General features: G+C 37.6%; 1 long non-coding RNA gene across 1 annotated transcript in view; it reads left to right on the forward strand.

Moving 5' to 3' along the window:
- The first annotated feature begins 4,914 nt into the window (after nucleotides 1-4,914).
- LOC127552164 (uncharacterized) overlaps nucleotides 4,915-23,062 on the forward strand; it is a 47,775-nt gene continuing 29,627 nt past the window's right edge. The window contains exon 1 of the long non-coding RNA XR_007951276.1: nucleotides 4,915-4,964. This is a non-coding gene — a long non-coding RNA (uncharacterized LOC127552164). The remainder of the gene's footprint in view (nucleotides 4,965-23,062) is intronic.

Below are 23,062 nucleotides of genomic sequence, written 5' to 3' on the forward strand. Positions count from 1 at the left end.
TCATCTATTATTTGTCAGTTCTGATTCCTATCAATTTGCTGTGTTTATAGTGATGAGATCCTATGTATTGTCCTGGTTAGCTTTCTGGAGGCTTTGGGACCAGCCTTCTCACCATGAAAATAGCCAGGTGATAAAGTACAAAAGTCTTTATTGTCTCCTTCACAGTCTGTCTCCTTGCCTGGGGCTTGGATAGCTTTCTGGAGGCTCTTCAGCCTGGCCTTGGTCTCAGTGGGGGGAGCAGGAGGACAGGCCCACCACCAAGGTGGTGTGAGATGGAAAGAATGGCTCTCCTCCAGTCCTTATTGGCTCTTATATGCTCTATTATAATTACATCATTGTAGGTGTCAATCTTGGAGAATAGGTGTCAATCTTGTAGAACTATATTAAGTACTAACTACATGTACTGAACTAGAGAACTATTAATCACCATGCTAAATTAGATAACCATTGTCTTATCAATTCCTCTGAGTTAACATCTTGTTTCAAATATGCTTCTCCAGAGTTCTGGCTCATTACAATCCTAGTTAACTAGGTGGGTGTTAACAAAAAATGCCTGAAGCACTGATAGGATTATAATATTGAAACAAGCTGGAAGGTACTTGATGGGATTCTCTGAGCTTTAAATGAGCCTTTTGTTTTTAAGTAGATCTTTTGTTCAAATGGACTTTCCATTACAATAGCTCCTCTGATAGGGCCTCTAGAAGTCCCATCTTTACTTATCTAATCAGAAAACCAAGTCATGATACCAAATTCTCAAAGTTATATTTTGCCCTATTAAAAAAAATATCTATTTATGGCATAGCTATTTACTAAGAGCTATATACTCCTCCTTTTCAGGATTAAGCCCATTATGAAGTAGTCTCTCCCTCTTCAAAGCATCTTCCCATTAATAACATCTTCTGATTAATTGTGAGTTCCACTAGGGAGCTTATCTTTCCCCTTTTTGATTCATATAATAAATAGCAAAACTTTGTAATCAGTGTGGATGTCTTGGTTGCCCTATGTTGCAAACTTTTACATATTTTATATAATATTCTCTTTTTTAAAATTAGGATCATTCTTTTTTTTAAAATAAAGATTTTTATTTTCAAAACATATGCATAGTTTTAACAACATATTGCAAAAGCTTGTATTCCAAATGTTTTTTTCTTCCTCCCTTTGATGTATTGTGATTTTGTGGTTCCCCTAACTTTGGACGGCTTCTGTTCTAATGGATCAGTGGTCCTGGATCTTCTGGCTTTGAAATCTGCCTCAACAAAATTCCCAATCTGATTCTGAGCACTCCTTAGCCAGGTAGCTTCTGGCCTCAGGAAACTGCCACAGATCAAACTCCTGAGACAAGAATGAATAAGACCACCCTTAATTCCTCTGGAGATTACTCCCTAGCCCTACTCTGGGCTGTAGGATTAACATGTCAATTAACATGTCAAAGACTCCCTAGTCTTTGAGTCATGGAATCAGCATATCTATGGTACAAGCTAGATAAAATGATGCTCCTTGGTTCTCTTTCAATTCTCTTACAATTCAATCCACTTGGTAATAATAACATCATTTTCAATAAAATTCTACCCCTTAACTAGCAAATGGGTTAAAACCTACAGATTCTTTAGAGACACCTCACGACACCAGTCTGGGACTTTTGGGGTCCCCCTTTTCAACCTCAACACCTTTTCCTCACTCCCTCCCTAGATGGCAAGTGACCCGAGATGAGGTGAGATCTTTCAAGACAGTTGTGAAAATCGAGTAAGGCTTCTTCTACTTCAGAGTTTGAGTAGGCCTGAAGAACTTTAAGCATTGAGTCAAGGGTATACCTAAGTCCCCTTTCTGCTATCCTTCCATGACATCATTTTCTCCCTATTTCAATCAAATATGGGCAACTTACTGGTCAAGTTCATTTTCTTGGGTAGTTCCGCTGTTTAGAATGTGAGACCCTCAGCCAATGAGGATGAGAGTCAGTGGTGGGAGGGGGTATTTGTGTTAGTGATTCAAGTATTAACCCTGCCCCCAGGAGGTGCTTCCTCCCTCCAGATTGTCTGCTCGAAGGGTGGGATGCCCTTCTCCTGAGAACTTTATTTTTCTTTGCTTCTAGAGATCTCTAGCATTTTTTATTAAATGGTGACCCCTCACCATTTCTGAATCACACAGCAAGTAATCCAATATATGTTAAACATTTGCTTTTCTTGTATACATATTTCCATATTTATCACAGTGCACAAGAAAAATCAGATCAAAAAGGGAAAAAAATGAGAAAGAAAACAAAAAGCAAGCAAATTACATTAAAAAAGTAAAAAATACTATTGATGAGGTTTGAGAATTAAGGGAAAGCGATCTCCTAATAGCTATGGGATCCCCTTGGCCAGTGACGGGCTTTAAGAAAGAATCTGCAAACCCCAATGAATACAGTCAGGAGGTATGTGGCAAAGGATGGGTTTATTTGCATTAAGAAGCCAGATTGCTAGACTTCTTAGTGAGCAAGGTCCTCTGAGGACTATAATACTGAGAAGAAAATATCTTCAGCAGTGAGTATGATCCTGTTAGGACTTCTACAAAGATTTGGGGTTCAGAGTTATCTTTTATTAGCCAGGTTTGGGGCTTCAATTCAATTCAAAATTGAATGAAATTACTGAACTGGGAGTTTGAGCCATTCAGTGTTGACTATACCCCAGGGCCAAGATTTCCCATTGAAAAGAGATTACTTATCTTGGAAGTTTCCCTTTTGGACCAAAGGATGTAGCCCCTCCCAAGAGGCTGGAAGACTTTGAGACTCAGGAATTCCCCCCCCAAAGGGGAACAGAGTTTCAGAGCTCCCCCAAAGGTTAAAGGGGACATAATTTACTTCACTATGTTGTGAACCACACTCAGTTCCCACAGTCCTCTCTTTGGGTGCAGATGGCTCTCTCTATCACAAGACCGTTGGAACTGGCCTGAATCAACTCGCTGTTGAAAAGAGCCACGTCCATCGGAATTGATCATTATATAGTGTTGTTGTTGCCATGTACAATGATCTCCTGGTTCTGTTCACTTCATTTAGCATCAGTTCATGTCAGTCTCTCCAGACCTTTTTGAAATTATCCTATTCATCATTTCTTATAAATCAATAATAATACACACTCCTATATCATAACTCATTCAGCCATTCCCCAATTGATGGGCATCCACTCAGTTTCCAGTTTCTAGCCACTACAAAAAGGGCTGCCACCAACACTTTTGCACATGTGGGTCCCTTTCCCTTTTTTATGATCTCTTAGGGATATAAGCCCAGTAGGAACAAGTCAAAGGGTGTGCACAGTTTATAGTCCTTTGGGCAAAGTTCCAAATTGTGCTCTAGAATGGTTGGATTAGTTCTCCACCAACAATGTATTATTGTCTTATTTTTCCCACATCCCCTCCAATCTTCATTTTTGTCTTTTCCTGTCATCTTAGCCAATCTGAGAGGTGTGGAGTGGTACCTAATGATGAGGGGTAAGAAAATGCTAAGGCCTGAGAAACCCTAAGACAAATGGACTTGGAAGTGGCACAAACAATGCCAGATGCCTGAGAAGCCTTGAGGCTACCTGGCTTTAAATGCCAACCAAATCACTCCTTCTGGAGACCACTCCTTTCTACTATGAGCCACAGAAAAAGCATATCTATGATTGAAAGCTGTATGAAACTATCTCCTTTGCTTCCTGGATTCCCTTAGAATTCAGCTCACTTTGTAATGGTGTATCATTACGTTCAATAAAACTTTGCCTCTTGACTAGGAGATGGGTTCAAGCCTGGAAATTCTTTTGAGACACCTCATGACACTGGGCTGAGGAACTTTTGGGGTCCCCCTTTTTCAACTTCAACATTCTGATTGTGTCAGCAACTGAGTTATATCATTCAGTCCAACATTAAAGTTAAATAAAGTCTGTCCATCTTCAAACTACTTGACTCAGTAGAAGAGAAGCTGGTGGTAAGATATACTTTGAACATCTCAATTCTGACCTGAGGGAGGATATATTAAGACAGCAGTTGTCTTTGCTTGTTTTTAATTGTTTAAGTAGTCTTTTATTATTTTTATTTATCTCATTTATTAGGACTGGCCTTTAGGACCAGCCTGAAACTAGGGTACATTTTCTTCCAATCTCCTTTGTCTTCCCCTCACCCCAGTGAGGATAAATTTTATTACCTTGGTAGTCTAGTAGAACAAAGGTTGAGTGAGGCAAATTTCCTTTAGGACCAACCTGAAACTAGGGTACATTTAATAATGACAGTCTCATCTTAAAAAGCTCCCTTCCCTTTCAAGTCCAGTTTATATGAGATTCTCCCAAAAATAGGGATCAGAAATTTTTTTGTATTTTTTGGGGACTTCCAAACTTCTTTACCTTTTTTAAACATGAGAAAATTGAAGCCTAAATTAGTTAAGTGAGTGGTCTTCTAAGGTATCGGAGATGATAGATGCTAGGCTTGAGCTTTAAATCATTAATTAATCCTTGCCTTAGGCCAGAAGGCCTGAACACAAAGATTACAACACTACCCCCCCCCACCCCCCTCATTCTCTTGGCCTTTTACTTATTTTACTCTTTTGGAAAACAGTATTTTCTTCTAGAACCATATATCATAGGTTCTCCTACCAAGTCTCCAATTAAGCTCAAATTTACCTCCTTCCCTTTAGAACTCTAGTTCTAGGAGTGTTTGGCTTATAGTCAATAAGATCCATCTTTCTGAATTCAAATCCAGCCCCAGACATTTACTAACTAGGTGGGTGGAAGTAACTGAGTGAAGACACTCTCATGGGAATATAGCCTTAAATTATACCTTAATTGTGACTTGAGACTTTATAATAATAAGTAGAGCTATAGCAAAAAAAAAAAAAAAAAAAAAAAAGTTGCAGGTGTTTGTTTCGGTCCTGTTTCTCACGCCTCTTAATTAGCATTTAAGTACCTCATTTAAAGTCAATTTATTCTTTTGTTTCTGGGTTACATTTTCCTGATCAGAAGGTAAGTTCTGACTCCCCCAAACAATGGGAAAAAGGTCAGGCTGGGGGAAGATAACTCTTTAGGAAAAATTGGGATGAAGTGCCAAAATGGATAGAGAAATACTGTTGTTTTGTTTGGACAGGTGATTATTTTACTCAGAGAAAAGGCTCCAAGCATTGGGTATAAATTCAAAGGAGCTTTCAATATCTGTCTGCTGGCTCCTAAGGCTTTGGCCCCTGAATTCCCCTCCTTGCTTCCACTCCAAGATGGGGCCAAGAATAGGAACTTGATTGATTTAGAAAAGCAGTGTGTGTGTGTGTGTTTTTCTGTGTTTCAGTCAGCCACATTACAAAGGGAAAGATCTGGCTGTTTGGCATTTTAAAAGTGCTTGTTTTGTACATAATTGGACTTATGCAAATAGTTTTTAGCTAGAAAGAGGAAGGACTAGTTCTGAAATCGGAAAAAGTTTTAATTGTCTCACCAAAAAGAAAAAAAAAAAAACCCTGACATTTCTATAGCCCTAGATAGAACTGGCCAATTTGAGTCTATAGAAATAGTTAAAGTTACAGAACTATTAAAACATTTTAGCAGATTCTGGGGTTTTTGAGACTAAGTTTTAAGTTGCTTGTCACTATCAACTAAATTGAGCGAGTATATTGTATGTTTAAATAGGCCTAATTCACATGACTAAAAACCTTCTGAGGACCAGAACTTGAGGCTTATAGAAAAAAAAAAAACCAAAAAAAAACTGCAGAAAGGAAAAAAAAAAAAAACACCTGCCCTTTCTGGGATTTTCCAAGCTTCTCAGCTTTGTGGAATCTATCTTGACTAGGGTGGCGTCCCCACCTGGCCTGAATTCTTCGGGGATTTGTGCTGGTGCCCTACTATCTCTGACATGGAGGCACTCCTCCTCTCCGCATTTGTGGCATGGAGGATAAATTAGTCACTGGAGTACCTGCGTCCAAATTTCTTTGATTTTAAAGTTCATCATTTTATTAAAGCTCTGTGGATGGACTTGAAAGAACAGTTTTCTGCCACCTTAAATTTTAGAGTTGGGTTTATGATTAAATTGGAATTCTGATTCTGAAATTGTATGAGATAATTAATAATTACTAGTGCATGCTAAAATTGTGAATTTGTTTATTCTGATATGAGATTTTTGAAATGTGTGCATTGATATGGAAGTATTGCTTTTAGAAATTTAAATCTGTCTGATTTGATTTTAAGCTAAAAATTTCAGTTCTGTGGTTACTAACCTAAAGAGGTGACATGTTTGTATCTCCTAATTAGATAAAATATATTTAAATTACTATGTTGCTTGCTAAATTGTATATTAGGCAATTTGTAAAATTTGTATGAGCCATGCTTTAACATTTTGTCAATCCAGCTGGATATGTGGTATAAATTTTGTGAAATTTAGTCCAAATCTATTTAGAATATTAATCTTAAAATTTTGTCTTGCTTTCTTCCTTGAACAAAGAAGTAAAAGTAAGAATTTGGCATATAGGTATATGTGTAATTGCAGAACAAATTGTATCTGAAAGATGTGCAGTATTTCTAAAGATAAAGAAGAAGGTATTAAGGAGGTGTCCCTCTGGAGGGAAGGAGCCTGGCTCAAAATATTTAGGTTAGATTTTAATGAAATGACACCAGTGGGGAAACTGAGATGTAAGATATGTGGAATTAACTGAAATGAAAAAATTCTCATGGGAATATAGCCTTAAACTATACCTTAATTGTGACTTGAAACCTTGTAATAATAGAGCTATAGCTAAAAAAGTTGCAGGTGTTTGTCTCCTCCTATTTCCCACTACCTCTTAATTAGCATTTAAGTACTTCTTTTAAAAGTATTGATGGCTTTGAATTTTCTTATCAGAGGATATCTGCTTGTGTAACAGTTCTCTAAGGAAATTTAAATTAAGAGTTTATTATTATTGACTTGTATTCTTTTGTTTCTGGGATAGATTTCCAGGTTTAGGGTATAAGCTTGGATTCATCCAAACAATGGAAGGAAAGGGCTTCTGTTCTATTTACTCTATTTAATTTAATAGTGCTTCACACTCCCTTTTACTAACAAACACCTTGTCAGATGGAAGATGCCCTTTCTCACAAGATCCTAATAAACCCCTTTTTGATTTTTCTCATTCTGAGAGTCTGATTGTTTTTGTGGTTGATGCTGTGCCACACATGAGTAAGCTAACTTTGTTTACCTCACTTTCCTCATCTGTAAAATGATATGGAGAAGGAAATGGCAAACTTCTCCAGTCTCTTTGCCAAGAAAAACCTAAATGGGGTCATGACGACTTTGATGTACTGAAAAACAAACAAACTTTGAATCTGTAAGTTAGACATCTGAAGACATTGTGTTAATGATTTTTTCCCCTCCCTTTTAATGTGTCTATTGTTGAAGAAAGGAGCAAGGCCTTGAGAAATCCTAAGGCTAATGGACTTGGAAGTGGCTGGCTGCCCAAGTAGTCTTGAGGCTACCTGGAATTGAAAGCCACAAACAATCTGGCCAATAGCAATAATTCAATATTGATTCTGTTGATCAGTAAGCTGTAGAACTGAATGATGGGAACTAACCTACCCCTATCACTCCTCAATTGTACGTCTAATCCATAATATTACTATATCTTTATTTCTCTTTCCCATCAAATTATCTTCTTGATTTTGATTCTTCTCTAGATTCCCTTGGAATTGTAGCCAGCCTCAATTGTCACAATTATCTCCTTGATTTTGACTCTGCTAGAGTCCTCTTGAATTAATTAGTCTGCTATCAAGCAGTATGATTTCTTCTAGCTTCTGCCTCTTTGCTAACCTCCTTTGGAACTTTAGCCTGCTATCAAGCAGCATAATAAGTCTTTGCCCCTTAATTTGGAGACAAATTGTGTGTGTGTGTGAATTCTTTCACCAAACCCATGATGTCGACTGGGAGGGACCCTGATTTTGATGGGTTGTCTATCTCCTCAACATTGTGAACCTAATTATCTTCCTCTATTGCAGCTGTTCTTTAAGGAGATTTACCTTGGTGGATATGGGATGTGCTCAGGCTGTTTTCTCCTTCCTTTTTGTCTTAAATTTCTTTTGATTCCATCTAGCCATCCATCCATCTATCTAATGAGGTCAGGGTAGCAATTCCTAGTTCAAAATAAACATGTGATAAATTCACAATGGCCATTCTCTTTGCAGAAAGATAGCAGGAGAAGAGTTTTCTTTTTCTTTTTCTTTTTTTAAATAACTTTTTATTGATAGAACGCATGCCAGGGTAATTTTTTACAGCATTATCCCTTGCATTCACTTCTGTTCCGATTTTTCCCCTCCCTTCCTCCACCCCTTCCCCCAGATGGCAAGCAGTCCTTTACATGTTGAATGGGTTGCAGTATATCCTAGATACAGTATATGTGTGCAGAACCGAACAGTTTTCTTGTTGCACAGGGAGAATTAAATTCAGAAGGTATAAATAACCTGGGAAGAAAAACAAAAACGCAAGCAGTTTATATTCATTTCCCAGTGTTCTTTCTCTGGGTGTAGCTGCTCCTGTCCATCTTTAATCAATTAAGGCTCTCTTTATCGAAGAGATCCACTTCCATCAGAATACATCCTCAAACAGTATCGTTGTTGAGGTATATAATGATTTCCTGGTTATGCTCATTTCACTTAGCATCAGTTCATGTAAGTCTCGCCAGTCCTCTCTGTATTCATCCTGTTGGTCATTCCTTACAGAACAATAATATTCCATAACATTCATATACCACAATTTACTCAACCATTCTCCAATTGATGGACATCCTTTCATTTTCCAGCTTCTAGCCACTACAAACAGGGCTGCCACAAACATTTTGGCACATACAGGTCCCTTTCCTTTCTTTAGTATCTCTTTGGGGTATAAGCCCAGTAGAAACACTGCGGGATCAAAGGGTATGCACAGTTTGATAACTTTTTGAGCATAGTTCCAAATTGCTCTACACAATGGCTGGATGTGTTCACAATTCCACCAACAGTGTATCAGTATCCCTGTTTTCCCACATCCCCTCCAACATTCCCCATTATCTTTCCCTGTCATTCTAGCCAATCTGACAGGTGTGTAGTGGTATCTCAGAGTTGTCTTAATTTGCATTTCTCTGATTAATAATGATTTGGAGCATATTTTCATATGTCTATAAATAGTTTCAATTTCTTCGTCTGAGAATTGTCTGTTCATATCCTTTGACCATTTATCAATTGGAGAATGGTTTGATTTCTTATAGATTAGAGTCAATTCTCTATATATTTTGGAAATGAGGCCTTTATCAGAACCTTTGATTGTAAAAATGTTTTTCCAGTTTATTGTTTCCCTTCTAATCTTGTTTGCATTTGTTTTGTTTGTACAAAGGAGAAGAGTTTTCACACAAAATGAAGTGATAAAACTGGCACGAGGAGGGCCAACTGTGAAATTGAGTTAGGAATGCTTTACCTAGGAAAGAAATTTGGAAGAATCCATTAATGGACTATATGACTGGGTGTGCCATTATGTGGGACTGTTATGCCAGTCTCCTTGAACTGTTCTACCTCAGTTTCTCTGCATTAGTTTCCCTAATTGTCCTGACTGAGTTTCCCTAAATTGTTCTGCCTCAGTCCCCTTAGTCGCAAAACCCCCCTCCAGTTCATTAAGACTGAAGGACACTGCTCTAAAGTTATAAATTGTTATTGTAAGACTCAAGATAAAGGGGAATTCAGACTTTCTGGCTCCTAACTCCTTCTGTCCTCAAGAATTTATGGCACTACCCTCTCTAAATATTTCAAAAGATAAGACTATCTTGGATACCTCACTGACATTTTTACTTCTGTTTATTCAGACATTCTGACTCTAGGCTCCCTAGTTATCCCCCTCCTGCTAGAACCAAATTTATGGCCCTGAAAACTTCTCACTCTTTTCTTTCTTTGTTTCAAGAGTCCTATAAAAAACCTGGGATCCTCACATTTGTCGCTGGATACTTTGAGATGAGAGTCCTGTCCGGTCAATCATACTCTCTAATTAATAAAATATTAAAAAAAAAAAGCTCTCTAATCTCTATCTTGCCTCAGTTTCTCTGGCATTACAGGACAGCAACTGCTAACCCAGGATAATTCAAATAGACATTTCCCAGAGCCAGAGCACAAAGCAGTTTATTCAATTCCTGCAGGAAAGGGAAGTTGCCTTCACCAAGATCTAGTGAAGCGAGGCAAAGGACAGGCAACAGAGAAAGGTTTTTTCCCCTTAAAACAACTTTATCACATCTTGGGCCCTAACTGTCCCTGATTTAATCCACCCTCAGGGCACAAGAGCAGGACTATAGATTACAAAATGGTTAGTTCAGGATTAAGCAAGAGTACAAGCAAAGGGGTGTTTTCCTGGAACTGTAGCCCCAAACTACGGCAGGAGTCAGTTCTCATGTCTATCCCACATATCATTGACTGGCAGGTTAGATCCATGACCAGACAAACCAGATTTAGTTAGGATAAGAAGAAAGACACCATCAAAGGGATGGCACTGTGAGGGAGAGAGAGAGTATCTCATTGTGGGCTTAATCCTGAAAAGGACTTAGCAAAGATTTTCATTATGAGCAGATACTTTATAGGAAAAATACAACATAGGGGGTTTCTCAGGACCAGGGAAGAATTTGGTAGCTCAGAGGAGGGATCAAGGGGGAATTAGATGGAATATGGTTTATGGGTAGAATATGGAAACTGGCAGGCAAGATCCCAGAGCTGTCTAAAGATATGCTAATCAATATCTTAAAGGTTGTTTCAAGATATCCGGAGGTGGATAAAGAGTTCCATCCTCACAATCACTCTGTCACCAAATCTGGGACTCAGTTGTGCCTGATAATAGCTGGTTGGGTTTTTTCCTGACAAGAGAAGAGAGTAAGTCCACATCATATCTTATGTGGGTAATGTAGATACCAGATGATGGTAGGCACTAAAAGTTGGGGTTCGGTCATGTGAAGAATTCACAAGGGTCATTCTCTTTGGCAAAAGGTAGATTTATTTAGGGAAGAGGTTAACAGACAAAATGAAGGGATACAATAGACACTAAAAATGGTAAATATGAAATAGAGTGGGAGAGCATATGGAAGACAAGTTTCTCAGTGGAACTCACAATTATTCAGAAGAAGGGGAGCACCCCTTGAAGTTGGGGTATACTCTTAGCTAGCACTACTTAACATCACCTCTAAGACTACTCCTTGATTCTATCTCTAAGCCATAAAATTAGCATGTCAGTGACATGAAGCACTTGATCTCTCTAACTTTTTCCTATAAACTTATCTTTTTGCTCCTGGCTCTTTACTAAATTATTTTGGAACTTAGCCCACTTTAATTGGTGTTACAATGGTTAGTTCAGAATTAACTTTCCTCCTTGTCTTGGAGATGTGGGAAAACTGGGACACTAATACATTGGTGGAGTTGTGAATGGATCCAGCCATTCTGGGGAGCAATTTGGAACTATGTTCAAAGGGCTATCAAACTGTGCACACCCTTTGACCCAGCAGTGTTACTACTGGTCTTATATCCCAAAGAGATCTTAAAGGAGGGAAAGGGACCCACATGTGCAAAAGTGTTTGTGGCAGCCCTTTTTGTAGTGGCAAGAAATTGGAAACTGAGTGGATGCCCATCAATTGGAGATGGCTGAATAAATTATGGTATATGAATGCTATAGAATATTATTGTTCTGTAAGAAATGACCAGCAGGATGATTTCAGAAAGGCCTGGAGAGGCTTACATGAACTGATGCTAAGTGAAATGAGCAGAACCAGGAGATCAGTGTACATGACAACAACAAGATTATACAATGATCAATTCTGATGGACATGGCTCTCTTCAACAATGAGATGATTCAGACCATTTCCAATGGTCTTGTGATGAAGAGAGCCATTTGTACCCAGAAACAGGCCTTTGGGAACTGAATGTGGATCACAGCATAGCATTCTCACTTTTTTTGTTGTTCACTTACATTTTGTTTTCTTCTTCATGTTCTTTCCTTTTTGATCTGATTTTTCTTGTGCAGCAAGATAATTATATAAATATGTTTACATATATTGGATTTAACACATATTTTTAACATATATAACATATGTTGGATTACTTGCCATCTAGGGAAGGAGTATGGGGAAGGAGAGGAAAATTTGTAACACAAGTTTTGCAAGGGTCAATGTTGAAAACTTATCCATTATACTGCAACATATTTAACATATATATGACTGCTTGCCATCTAGGGGAGGGGGTGGAGGGAGGGAGGAGAAAAATTGGAACAGAAGCGAGTGCAAGGGATAATGTTGGAAAAAAATTACCCTGGCATGGATTCTGTCAATAAAAAGTTATTATAAAAGAAAAAAAAAGAAAAAAATTTAAAATAAATTTAAAAAATTTTTAAAAATAAATAAATCAAAAATAAATAAATAAATAAAAGAAAACTTATCCATGTATATATTTTGAAAATAAAAAGCTTTATTTATAAAAAAAAAAAGAAATTAAGTCATCCTGATTCCAGGTCCAGCACTCTAGCCATCTCTTGATGGGGGTAGCAATGTTGTTAGCAATAACTGTGTCAGCAACAATTGCTAGACACAACAAAGACCCATCTATGTCTTGTCCATATAGAATGGTGACCATAAAACTATAGAAAAGATTTCCCCTAATTTGATTCCTGCCCAGTAACAGCAGAAACTGTCTTTTCAATGAAATTATGAGGTGAAGGGGTTCATTATAATACCACTATCATAAATTAATACTCCCCAACTGGAATTTTCTGTAGCGTTCTGGATAGCCACATACATGCTGCTTTTTGCTTTTGTTACCAGGAGATTGTGGTCTGTATCAGACCCAGGATGAAGAGAGTGAAGGGAAAAAAATATAGCAACCTTTTGTTAATCCTTCCTTCATTTCCTATTTTGTCCTTGAATCCCCTTCCATACCATGGGAAAGGAAAATATGGTCCCCTTTAAATAAGGATGCTGAAAAAGGGAAAGCCTAGAAAGTCTTGACTGACTTTCCCCACAGCCCCAATCACTCAGGATCCCCACTTCTCTTCCCTGGAGTCATGGTCTCTAAGTTTTGGGATTGGTAACAAAACCCTTATAGCCCCTTTGTCTCTCTTAAATTTTCTCATCTCATATCAGATTAAGAAAAGATAATTCTGGAGAACTGTTGGGAAACTTGAATTCTGGTAATAAATGGGTATCTCAACTGCACTGGCTCCATACAGCCTGCCCTGCAGCTCCTCAGCTCCAGCACCTGCAACTGTTGGGGCATGTGGGGCATGAAGGGGGGGGTCAGAATTCATGATCAGAATTCTCTGAGCCCTGGGACTTTCACCAAAGGGCAATCCCAGCACCAGTCACCCAAACCTATGGACGGTGCCCTCGGCCACATATTCCCAAGGCCCAGTCAATTTCTCTAGGATGGACCCCGATCTCAGCAGGGGCTGAGGCTGCTGGCAGAATCCAGGTGCCCCCTGGTAGTGCCTCGCATGGCAATCCAAGGTGGGGAACCTAGCCAACTTCCGCCCTTGGTAAGCTCACCCTTGAGTGTTCCAATTGCATCTATGTAATTTATAACAAGTTATTTTCTCCCTTTTGCCTCAGTTTTCTGATTTGTAAAGAGGAAAATTAATAATGGCTACTGTGCTAAGCTCCAAATTATTGTAAAGTGCCTTATACAGTGATTGGCATTCGCTAAACACGACATTACTATTATTTCTCTAATTGAATGTAATTGCTCCCTCTTTGATCATTTCAAAATAGTTTCACAATACCAAAGGTTATAAGATCAATCATTTTTATATATGATTATTTGGAAATGTAATTATGTCATTTGAAATTTATTGTTTGTACTGCTTTTGCATTTCTCAATTGTATTATATTTTTAAATTTATATTGTGAAATTGGAGAGACCATTGTAAAACAGAAATGCTCTTAGACAAAATAAACTTTAACCTGAGTAGTGTCACACAGGAATTGGACTTTTAAAGGAGGTGATAAAAATTAGATATTTGAAAGCTGTTAAATATTTAATGAGGTATATTTAGTTATAAAACAGATAATAAGGGTAATAATAATATTTACTATAATGGCAAATTTTCATTTGAAAATCTTGGCTATTATGAGTGTATAAGATGGTTTAAAGATGCTAAAAAAGAATCATACATCAGGTATTTGTTTTGTGTCTGAAGCCCCAGTTCTAATGGAGCGTTAACTGGAAAACCTCCTCTGTGAGATTTAGGGAAAGTGGTAGTGTAGAAGCCTTCAGGAGAAAAGAAACAGTTTTCAACAGTTACTATGGAGAGTGTAACAGAATTCACTGGGGAGGAGTAAGACATGAGCAGCAATAGGATAAGGAGTAAGAGATTCAAAAGGAGAGGAGAGGAGTGTTGAAAGGTAGAGATTGGGAAGAGAGAAAAGTGAAATTAGTTCAGGCTTAATTGCCTGGAAGTGAAGGTGACACTAGTTCAAGTCAGAGTCAGAATCTTTTTTTTTTTTTTTTTTTTTTTAGACTGTTTCCAGATTTTATTTTCACTCTAATTAATTGGCGAATTGGTGCATTCTTTTTTTTTTTTTTTTTTTTAGATATTTCCATTACATTTTTTTAAATTTTTATTTAATAATTACTTTATATTGACACTCGTTTCTGTTCCGATTTTTTTTCCCTCCCTCCCTCCACCCCCTCCCCTAGATGGCAAGCAGTCCTTTATATGTTGGATATGTTGCAGTATATCCTAGATACAATATATGTTTGCAGAACTGAACAGTTCTCTTGTTGCATAGGGAGAATTGGATTCAGAAGGTATAAATAACCCGGGAAGAAAAACAAAAATGCAGATAGTTCACATTCGTTTCCCAGTGTTCTTTCTTTGGGTGTAGCTGCTTTTGTCCGTCATTTATCAATTGAAACTCAGGTCAGAGTCAGAATCTTATTCAAGATGATTCTGAATATTGTAGAAAGTGCATGAGAAAACAAGTGGAGAAATGCTAATTGCTCGTGGTAAGCTGAGACAATATAATAAAAATGACAATTCTACTTCAATTGATTTGTTTATTCAGTATCATACCAGTGACACAACCAAAGAATTGTTCTATAGAGTTAGAAAAAATGTTAAAATTCATTTGGAAGAACAAAGGATCAAAAATATCAAGGGAATCAGTAAATGAAAAAAAATAGGAAGGAAGGAAAGTAGTCTAGTGGTACTAGATCCAACGTATAGAACAAAATGGTGATCATCAAAACAATCTGTTTCTGATAAAGAAATAGAGTAGTAAATCAGTGCAAAAAATTAGATACACAATATACAAAGGGAAATGATCCCAAGTAATCTAGTATTTCATAAAGCTAAAAAAACCAAGCTTTGGGGACAAGAACATTGGTTGACAGAAATTGTTGGGAAAACTAAAAAGAAGGCTGGTAGAAAGTAAAGATTGACCCACATCTCATATCATATACTAAACTAAGGTCAAAATGGGTACATGATTTAGACATATAGGATGATACCATAAACACATTGGAAGAGAATGGTAAAATTTACCTGTAGATCTTTGGATGAAGAAAGATAGAGAGAGACAGAGACAGAGAGACACAGAGAGAGATACGGAGAAAGAGAGATAGACAGAGGGAGATAGAGATAGAGGGATAGAGACAGAGAGGAGAGAAAGAGACAGAGATAGAGATAGAGGGATAGAGACAGAGAGGAGAGAAAGAGACAGAGATGGAGATTATATATATATATATATATATATATATATGATAAGGTTTGTATCCCTCAATTCCTGGTGATGATGAGGTTAGTGGCAATAAGACAGTTATTAAAAATCCCCTTTTTGTCAGCAGCAAGTTTAAAGTGAAAGAATTCACTTATTCCCAAATTATTAATTGCAAAATGAAATTTTTTTTTTTGGATAGAAACCAGTTTGCTAAGAGACTAACTTCTATAATGGCAGAGCCCTATTAGGGAAATGGAATCTTATGCTGAGAATGCTCATCAGGCAGGATCCTAGCAAATTGCTTGGCCCTCTGCAAGGAATTCAGCTGAAGGAAGCTTTTTATATGGGTATCTTGGGGGGGGGGCTGGGACAGCCTGTGCTGATCAGACCAGAATTTCTCAACTGAATAAGAATTTAGAATTTCAAAAAGATCAATGGAAGTTGATTTGCCCTTGAATAGTGTTGTTCCTCTCATCCTGGGAAGGTGGGCCTTGTCTCTAGACTCCTTGGAGCCTGGGAGATCTTGATCTCTCACATCAAAAAGGGGACACAATTTAATTTTAAAAGGAACACAGTTTAGTGATAATCTTAAAGGGAACACAGCTTTAATAAAGGGAACAGTTTCCTTCCCCCTTCATCCATGAGAGAGAGAGAGAGAGAGAGAGAGAGAGAGAGAGAGAGAGAGAGAGAGAGAGAGAGAGAGAGAAAAGACCATGGAAAGTAAAATCAATGATTTTGATCATATGAAATTTTAAAAGTTTTTACACAAATGAAACCAATGCAGCCAAAATTAGAATAGCAGAAAACTGAGGGAATATTTTACAGCAATTTTGTCTAATAAATGTTTCATTTCTCAAATAAAGTTATATAAGAGCAATTCTTAAATTTATAATTGATCAAAGGACATGAACAGCCAGTTTCTAGAAGAACTCAAAGCTAGCTATACTCATATAAAGGTGATCTAAATCAGTAACAATCAGAAAAAAGCAAATTCAAACAATTCTGAGGTACCACTTCATAATTTTCCACAATATAATCTTTTGACCCAAGTTAGGACTCCCATATGCATCTTCAAAATCTTTCTTTTTTCTTTTTCTTTTTTAAATTTCTTTCATATACATAGATGAATAGAAAGAGTATTTTATTACGTGTTTACTATATGTCTAGTACCTCTCCAAGTACTGAGGGTATGAATAAAAGCAAAAAAGCTATCATCTACTCTCAAAAGATTTGTATTCTAATGGGGGGAAATAACACACAAGTGGAAGTTGGAAAGGGTTCAGTGAGTGAGGTGAAGGGTGGAGAGGTCCAAGAAGTAGCATGGATGTCCAAGCCTGGACAAGATAAGACAAAAGCTCCCCTGCCAAAATAAAAAAACTCAGGGAATGGAGTTGAGGTTACAAGTAGAGAAGAATATTTCTCTTTTTTTCTCAGATTACCTGGACCAGTGAGGAGACTTTTTCTATTCTGCTTATCTTTTCTTCCTGGAGGGAGGGATTCTGGCTAGTTCTGAGCACTTAAGCAGCAATCCTATGGCTGAGGAAGGAACATGAACATCACGCCTTCTATCAGATCATTGCAAAATGTTTCTACCTTTTGGAAGTTGGGTTCTCTATAATGGGATAACAAAATTTGAGAAGTGAGAGAAAGCTCAGGAATATCTAATTCAAGAAAAAGAATCTTTTTCTTTTTTTAATTTCTTTCACATTTCTTTCATATACATAGATGAGTAGAAAGAGTATTTTATTACATGTTTACTATATGTCTAGTACCTCTCCAAGTACTGAGGGTATGAATAAAAGCAAAAAAGCTATCATCTACTCTCAAAAGATTTGTATTCTAATGGGGGGAAATAACACACAAGTGGAAGTTGGAAAGGGTTCGGTGAGTGAGGTGAAGGGTGGAGAGGTCCAAGAAGTAGCATGGATGTCCAAGCCTGGACAAGATAAGACAAAAGCTCCCCTGCCAAAATAAAAAAACTCAGGGAATGTAGTTGAGGTTACAAGTAGAGAAGAATATTTCTCTTTTTTTCTCAGATTACCTGGACCAGTGAGGAGACTTTTCTCTATTCTGCTTATCTTTTCTTCCTGGAGGGAGGGATTCTGGCTAGTTCTGAGCACTTAAGCAGCAATCCTATGGCTGAGGAAGAAACATGAACATCACGCCTTCTATCAGATCATTGCAAAATGTTTCTACCTTTTGGAAGTTGGGTTCTCTATAATGGGATAACAAAATTTGAGAAGTGAGAGAAAGCTCAGGAATATCTAATTCAAGAAAAAGAATCTTTTTCTTTTTCTTTTCTTTTTTTTTTTTTTTGCAATCTCCAACAAGTAGTTGCTCATCTTTTAAAGAGGGAAGAAGTGGCTCTCTGTAATGGGCTGAGGCTTGAGTTGATGCACTGAGGTCCCAAGCATGTGAGGCTAAATAGTAACTGGAATATATACTAAAGCATATATATTAATATAGCATGGTCCAATTACTATTTAGCCTCACATGCTTGGGACCTCAGTGCATCAACTCAAGCCTCAGCCCATTACAGAGAGCCACTTCTAGAAACCTCCTATTCTGCATTGGGGATACTCCCCAAGGAAGGTGGCTTTCTAATTTTCTGTATTAATGGTGCCCCTAGAGACAATATCTATAGCATCTTCTAGTGACTGAGTGAGATAATAATTTTAAAGTATTATAAAGTAGGTATTATAGAAGTGTTATTGTTATCATTTTCATGGAATGACTTTGGAGTTAGGGGTCTCCTCCCTCACTAATACTTTAATTATAGTTTGGTGGGCAAGGGGGAAGGAGAAGTGGGTAAAGACTCAGCTATTGTCCTATGGCTACTTACTATCTTTAATTCATTTTCTTGAACCTTTGCTTCTGTTCTTAATGGCTAATATCTAAGTCTAAAGAAAAGGAATTAGGCTTTCAACTAAGATCATTTGAAAGTGTTTTCTAAATTTCTCCTAATGGGGGGAGGAAGCTTGGTTTCCTTTGACAATACCTTCTGTTGGAGGCGAAGCCAAGATGGTGGAGTTGGGCAGGAACTTGCCCAATATCTCCCCCAAACTGCTCCAAGTTCCTTTATATAATAACTGTAAACAAATTTTAGAGCACCAGAACACCCCCAAAATATTTTCCAGTTGAAGGCAACTTAGAAACTCAGCAGAAAAATATCTGTGATGCCAAGGTAGGCATGCAGTCCTGGTCCAGGGCATGCTGGCACAGTCCTGGACCCAGCTCCACCCCGGTTCAACCTCTGAATCAGTAGCAAGACTGGTGGCTTCCAGATGTCTCAACTCAGAGACATAAAACAGGAGCTGGAAGCCCAGCAGAAAAGGTCTGTGGAACCAGAGTGGGAACCCAGAGTACAAATACAGTGCAAGGCTGGCTCTGGCCCCAGCTCCAGCAAGAACCCCAGCATCAGTGAAGGGGGATCTCAGAATCTGCAGCACCAGTGCTGGAGGCTTCTGGACCTCTTAGCCTGGGGACTCCAAGAAGAACTTGGACATTTTTCCAGTCAGTGGAGCCCCAGCCCCAGCTAGCTAACTTGATCTCACAGCTATTGTGGGGCAAGGACACATCTAACAGCTCCAGGGCATAAAAGAGTATTTGTGGTTAGATTCCTACAAGAATTTCTGAAAATAGCTGCACAAAACTCCTGAAGCTTAAGACAGTACATGCTCTACCCTGGGGGAAAAAAAGTGCCCTACTTTAACAAAGAGTTAAAAGCAGAGTAATAGGCTAGAAAAATGAGCAGAAAACAAAAAAAGTTTCTGACCATTAAAAGTTATTATGGTGACAAGGAAGATCAAAACACACCAGATGATAACAAACCTTGAACTCCAAGGTATTCCAAGAAAAGTAAAAATTGGGCTCAGGCCATGGAAGAGCTTTGAGATAGAGGAAAAATTAAGGGAAGAATTGAGAGAAGTGCAGAAACAAATACAAAAAAGCTAATGAGGAGAAGAATGCCTTAAAAAAGCAAAATTGGCCAATTGAGAAAGGAAGTACAAAAGCTCATTGAGGAAAATAATTCCTTAAAAAATAGAATTTAGCAAATGGAAGCTAATGACTTTGAGAGATCAAAATAAAAAAATAGAAAAAAAATGTGAAATACCTCATTGGAAAAACAACTGACCTGGAAAATAGATGTAGGAGACATAACTTATAAAAATTATTGGTCTACCTGTAAGTCATGATAAAAAAAAAAGAGCCTGGAAGCCATATTACTGGGCATGGATACCAAAAGAGATTAGGGGGGAAAAACAGAAGAAAAAGGGAAATGACCTACATGTATAAAAGAATATTCATAGCAGTCTCTTCTCAGGATAAAAAAATTTAGAAATTGAAGAGTTGCCCAATTAGGGCATGGGAAATGGCTCAGTAAACTGTGGTATACATTGGTAATAATATTATTGTTCTCTGGAAAATTATGAGCAAGATGCTCTCAGGAAAAAAAAAAAACCTGGAAAGTCCTCCATGGACAAAGTGAAATATATTGTATATAAATTAATAGCAATATTCTGAATAACCAGCTGTAAATGATTTTGCTATTCTCAGTAGTACAATCATCCACAATTATTCTGAAGGATTTCTGAAGAAAAATCCTATCCATACCCTGAGAAGGAACTCATTGCATCTGAATACAGACTGACGTATTAGCTCTTTCTCTCTCTCTTTCTCTCTTTTTAACTTAATTTCTCTTGAGGGCTTTTATTTTCATTAGAATGGGAGATCTGTTTTCCTTCACAACTTGACTTTTATGGAAATGTTTTGCATAACTTCATATGTGGGTGGGGATAAGAGAGAGAACCTAGAACTCAAAAATCTTAAAAAGAAATGTTTAAAAAAACCATTTTGAATGTAACTGGGGGGAAATATTAAATTAATAAATTAATTAAAAAACAAAAAGCAATATGCTTGTAGTTGTGTCTGTGGCTCCCAACTCCACATACAATTCTTGGCGATGCCCTCTTTAACTCTTGATATAGTCTAGCTGTATGAATGGGGGAGGAGAGCAGGTAGACTAACTCAGTTCTGTCCCACCTAATACCAACCAACACAGGAATATTTCTCTAAGGGTCCTGGATTGAGAAGTGGGCTGCTGATCACTGACAGGATCTTCCTGATTTCACCGGCCCTGAGGAAGAAGGTGCTCTCTCTTCATTTAAGTAGCACTGGGTGCTCAATGGATCAGATTCTGGCCTTGGAGTAAGAAAACTTGATTTAAAATCCTACCTAGATAACACCTGTGTGATTCTAGATAAGTAATTTTAGGGCTTTCAGCTTCAGTTACCTTATATTAAAAATGGGAATAATAATGGCAGCTATGAGGATCAAATGAGAAAAGCTATGAAAAGCATTTTTAAGTATCAAACAAATGCTAGCTCAAAATCTATGTCTGTATAAGTGCTTTATAAACTTTTAAATGCTGCATAAATACTACTGTTTTTATCTTTATGCCTTAACCTCTCATCCTCATTTTCCTCATTTATAAAATGGGGAGAATACTAATAGCACCTGTTTCTCTTTTTAGGGTTAGAAAATTAGGAATCTAACCTTAAATCTGTTTCTATTACACCATATTTAACATTGTCTCTTGCAGGTTTTTTTTTTTTTTAAGGTTTTCTTTTTTTTTTTTTTCAGTTCAATCTGATTCTTTATGACCCCATTTGGTTTTTTTTTTTGTTTTGTTTTGTTTTTGTTTTTGTTTTTGGCACAAATACTGGAATACTTTCCCATTTTCTTCTCCAGCTTCTTTTACAGATGAGAAAGGGGATGCAAACAAGGTGAAGTGACTTGTTCAGGGTCATACAGCTATTAAGTGTTAGAGGCTGATTTGAAATCAGAAAGATGAATCTTCCTGGCTCCAGGCCTAGCACTCTATCCACTGAGCCACCTAACTTCCCAAGGTGCTACATAAAGGGACAGTCTCCTTTCAAATTGATTTCTTTCTGATACAACCACCAGGTAAATAGGCATTGCACCTGAGAAAGCAGTGTATTCTGTAGCATGTGAAATCATTTGATTGCAAGTTGGGAGGTGGGATCTTATCTTTGACCCTTGACCTTGCCTCCCTTCTCTAATTTTCTGATAAATTTACATATTGCTGGACTAATGATTCCTCCCTTTGTTGGTCTAAATGCTTGGAGGTTCCACTTACACTAGAGGCCACTAGGTGGTGCCATATACGCTTTTTCTTCCCTCTTTCCCTACATTGAGGTCATCTAACAATTGTGTGTTGATTGTGTGTGAAGGGGGTAATCATGGGAGTTTAAAGATTTACAGCTGGAAGGGACTTTGTTGGTCATTGATTCCAATCCTTTAGTCACAAGAAGAAACAAAGAGAGTTTAAATGATCTACTAAGGTCAATCACTACAGAAGAAGAATCCTTGAAGAAGAGAGCAGTTATGGCTTCATTTGTCAATTGGTTGCAGGTAAGGTGAGTAGCCAGTAGAGTGCGTGCCTTGGAGTCAGGAAGACTTGACTAGGCCTGTAACCCTGGGCAAATCACTTAATCTTACCTCCATTTACTTCAGTTTCCTCACCTGTAAAATGAGCTGGAGAAGGAAATGGCAAACCATTCCAGTGTCTCTGACAGGAAAACTCCAAATGGGGTCATAAAGAATCAGATTGGACTGAAAACAACAGAACTAGAACAAAGCCCCAGCACTCTCTTTAAATCTTTGCATTTGTCAATGAAAAATTATAGAGAATGTATACATTGGGTATAACCTTGCCTAAGATTTCAGAGAGGACATACTGAATGGATGGGATAGAGTAGAAGGAAAATGAGAGGGTGACTATATTTTGATTTCCTTCCACCATTAGAAAAAGGACCTTAATTGCTGAGATGATGATTACATCCAATTATAACATAAAAGCTAATAGAAATTTTTCCAACCTTCAGATAATGAAATTAATGGTTTAAAGAGCGTCACTTGTACTTTTGAATGTTGATGATTTGGGGCTGGTAACTATGTTTAAAATTTTTTTAAAAGATATAGAATTTTTTAAATTTTAAAAAAGACACAGACAAGATATAGAATATAGAATGTAAAATTGCAATCAGCAAGAGCTACAGTTGAACTACTTACATCTGAAAGTTTCAGGTTGTTGGACTACCCATGAGTGGACCTATGTTTAAGGGGTAGCTACGTTACAGCAAATAAATCCTTATTTGCAGGTGAGGGGTATCTTCTTCAAAGACCAGACTGTACCATTTGCTCTTACTGAAAATATTCACTAACTGGCAGAGCTGTCCACAAACCCAGCCCCCTGGGCATTGAGTAATTATGTGATGTGTCCCATATACTAATAGCACCTGTTTTTCAGATTATTGCATTTTTTTAGGGTTATAGAATTAGGAAGGGCTTCATATTTGTTCAGATTGGCTTAAACCAATTTAAACT

This window comes from Antechinus flavipes, chromosome 2 (genome assembly GCF_016432865.1).
Source record: "Antechinus flavipes isolate AdamAnt ecotype Samford, QLD, Australia chromosome 2, AdamAnt_v2, whole genome shotgun sequence".
In the NCBI taxonomy this organism is placed as follows: domain Eukaryota; kingdom Metazoa; phylum Chordata; class Mammalia; order Dasyuromorphia; family Dasyuridae; genus Antechinus; species Antechinus flavipes.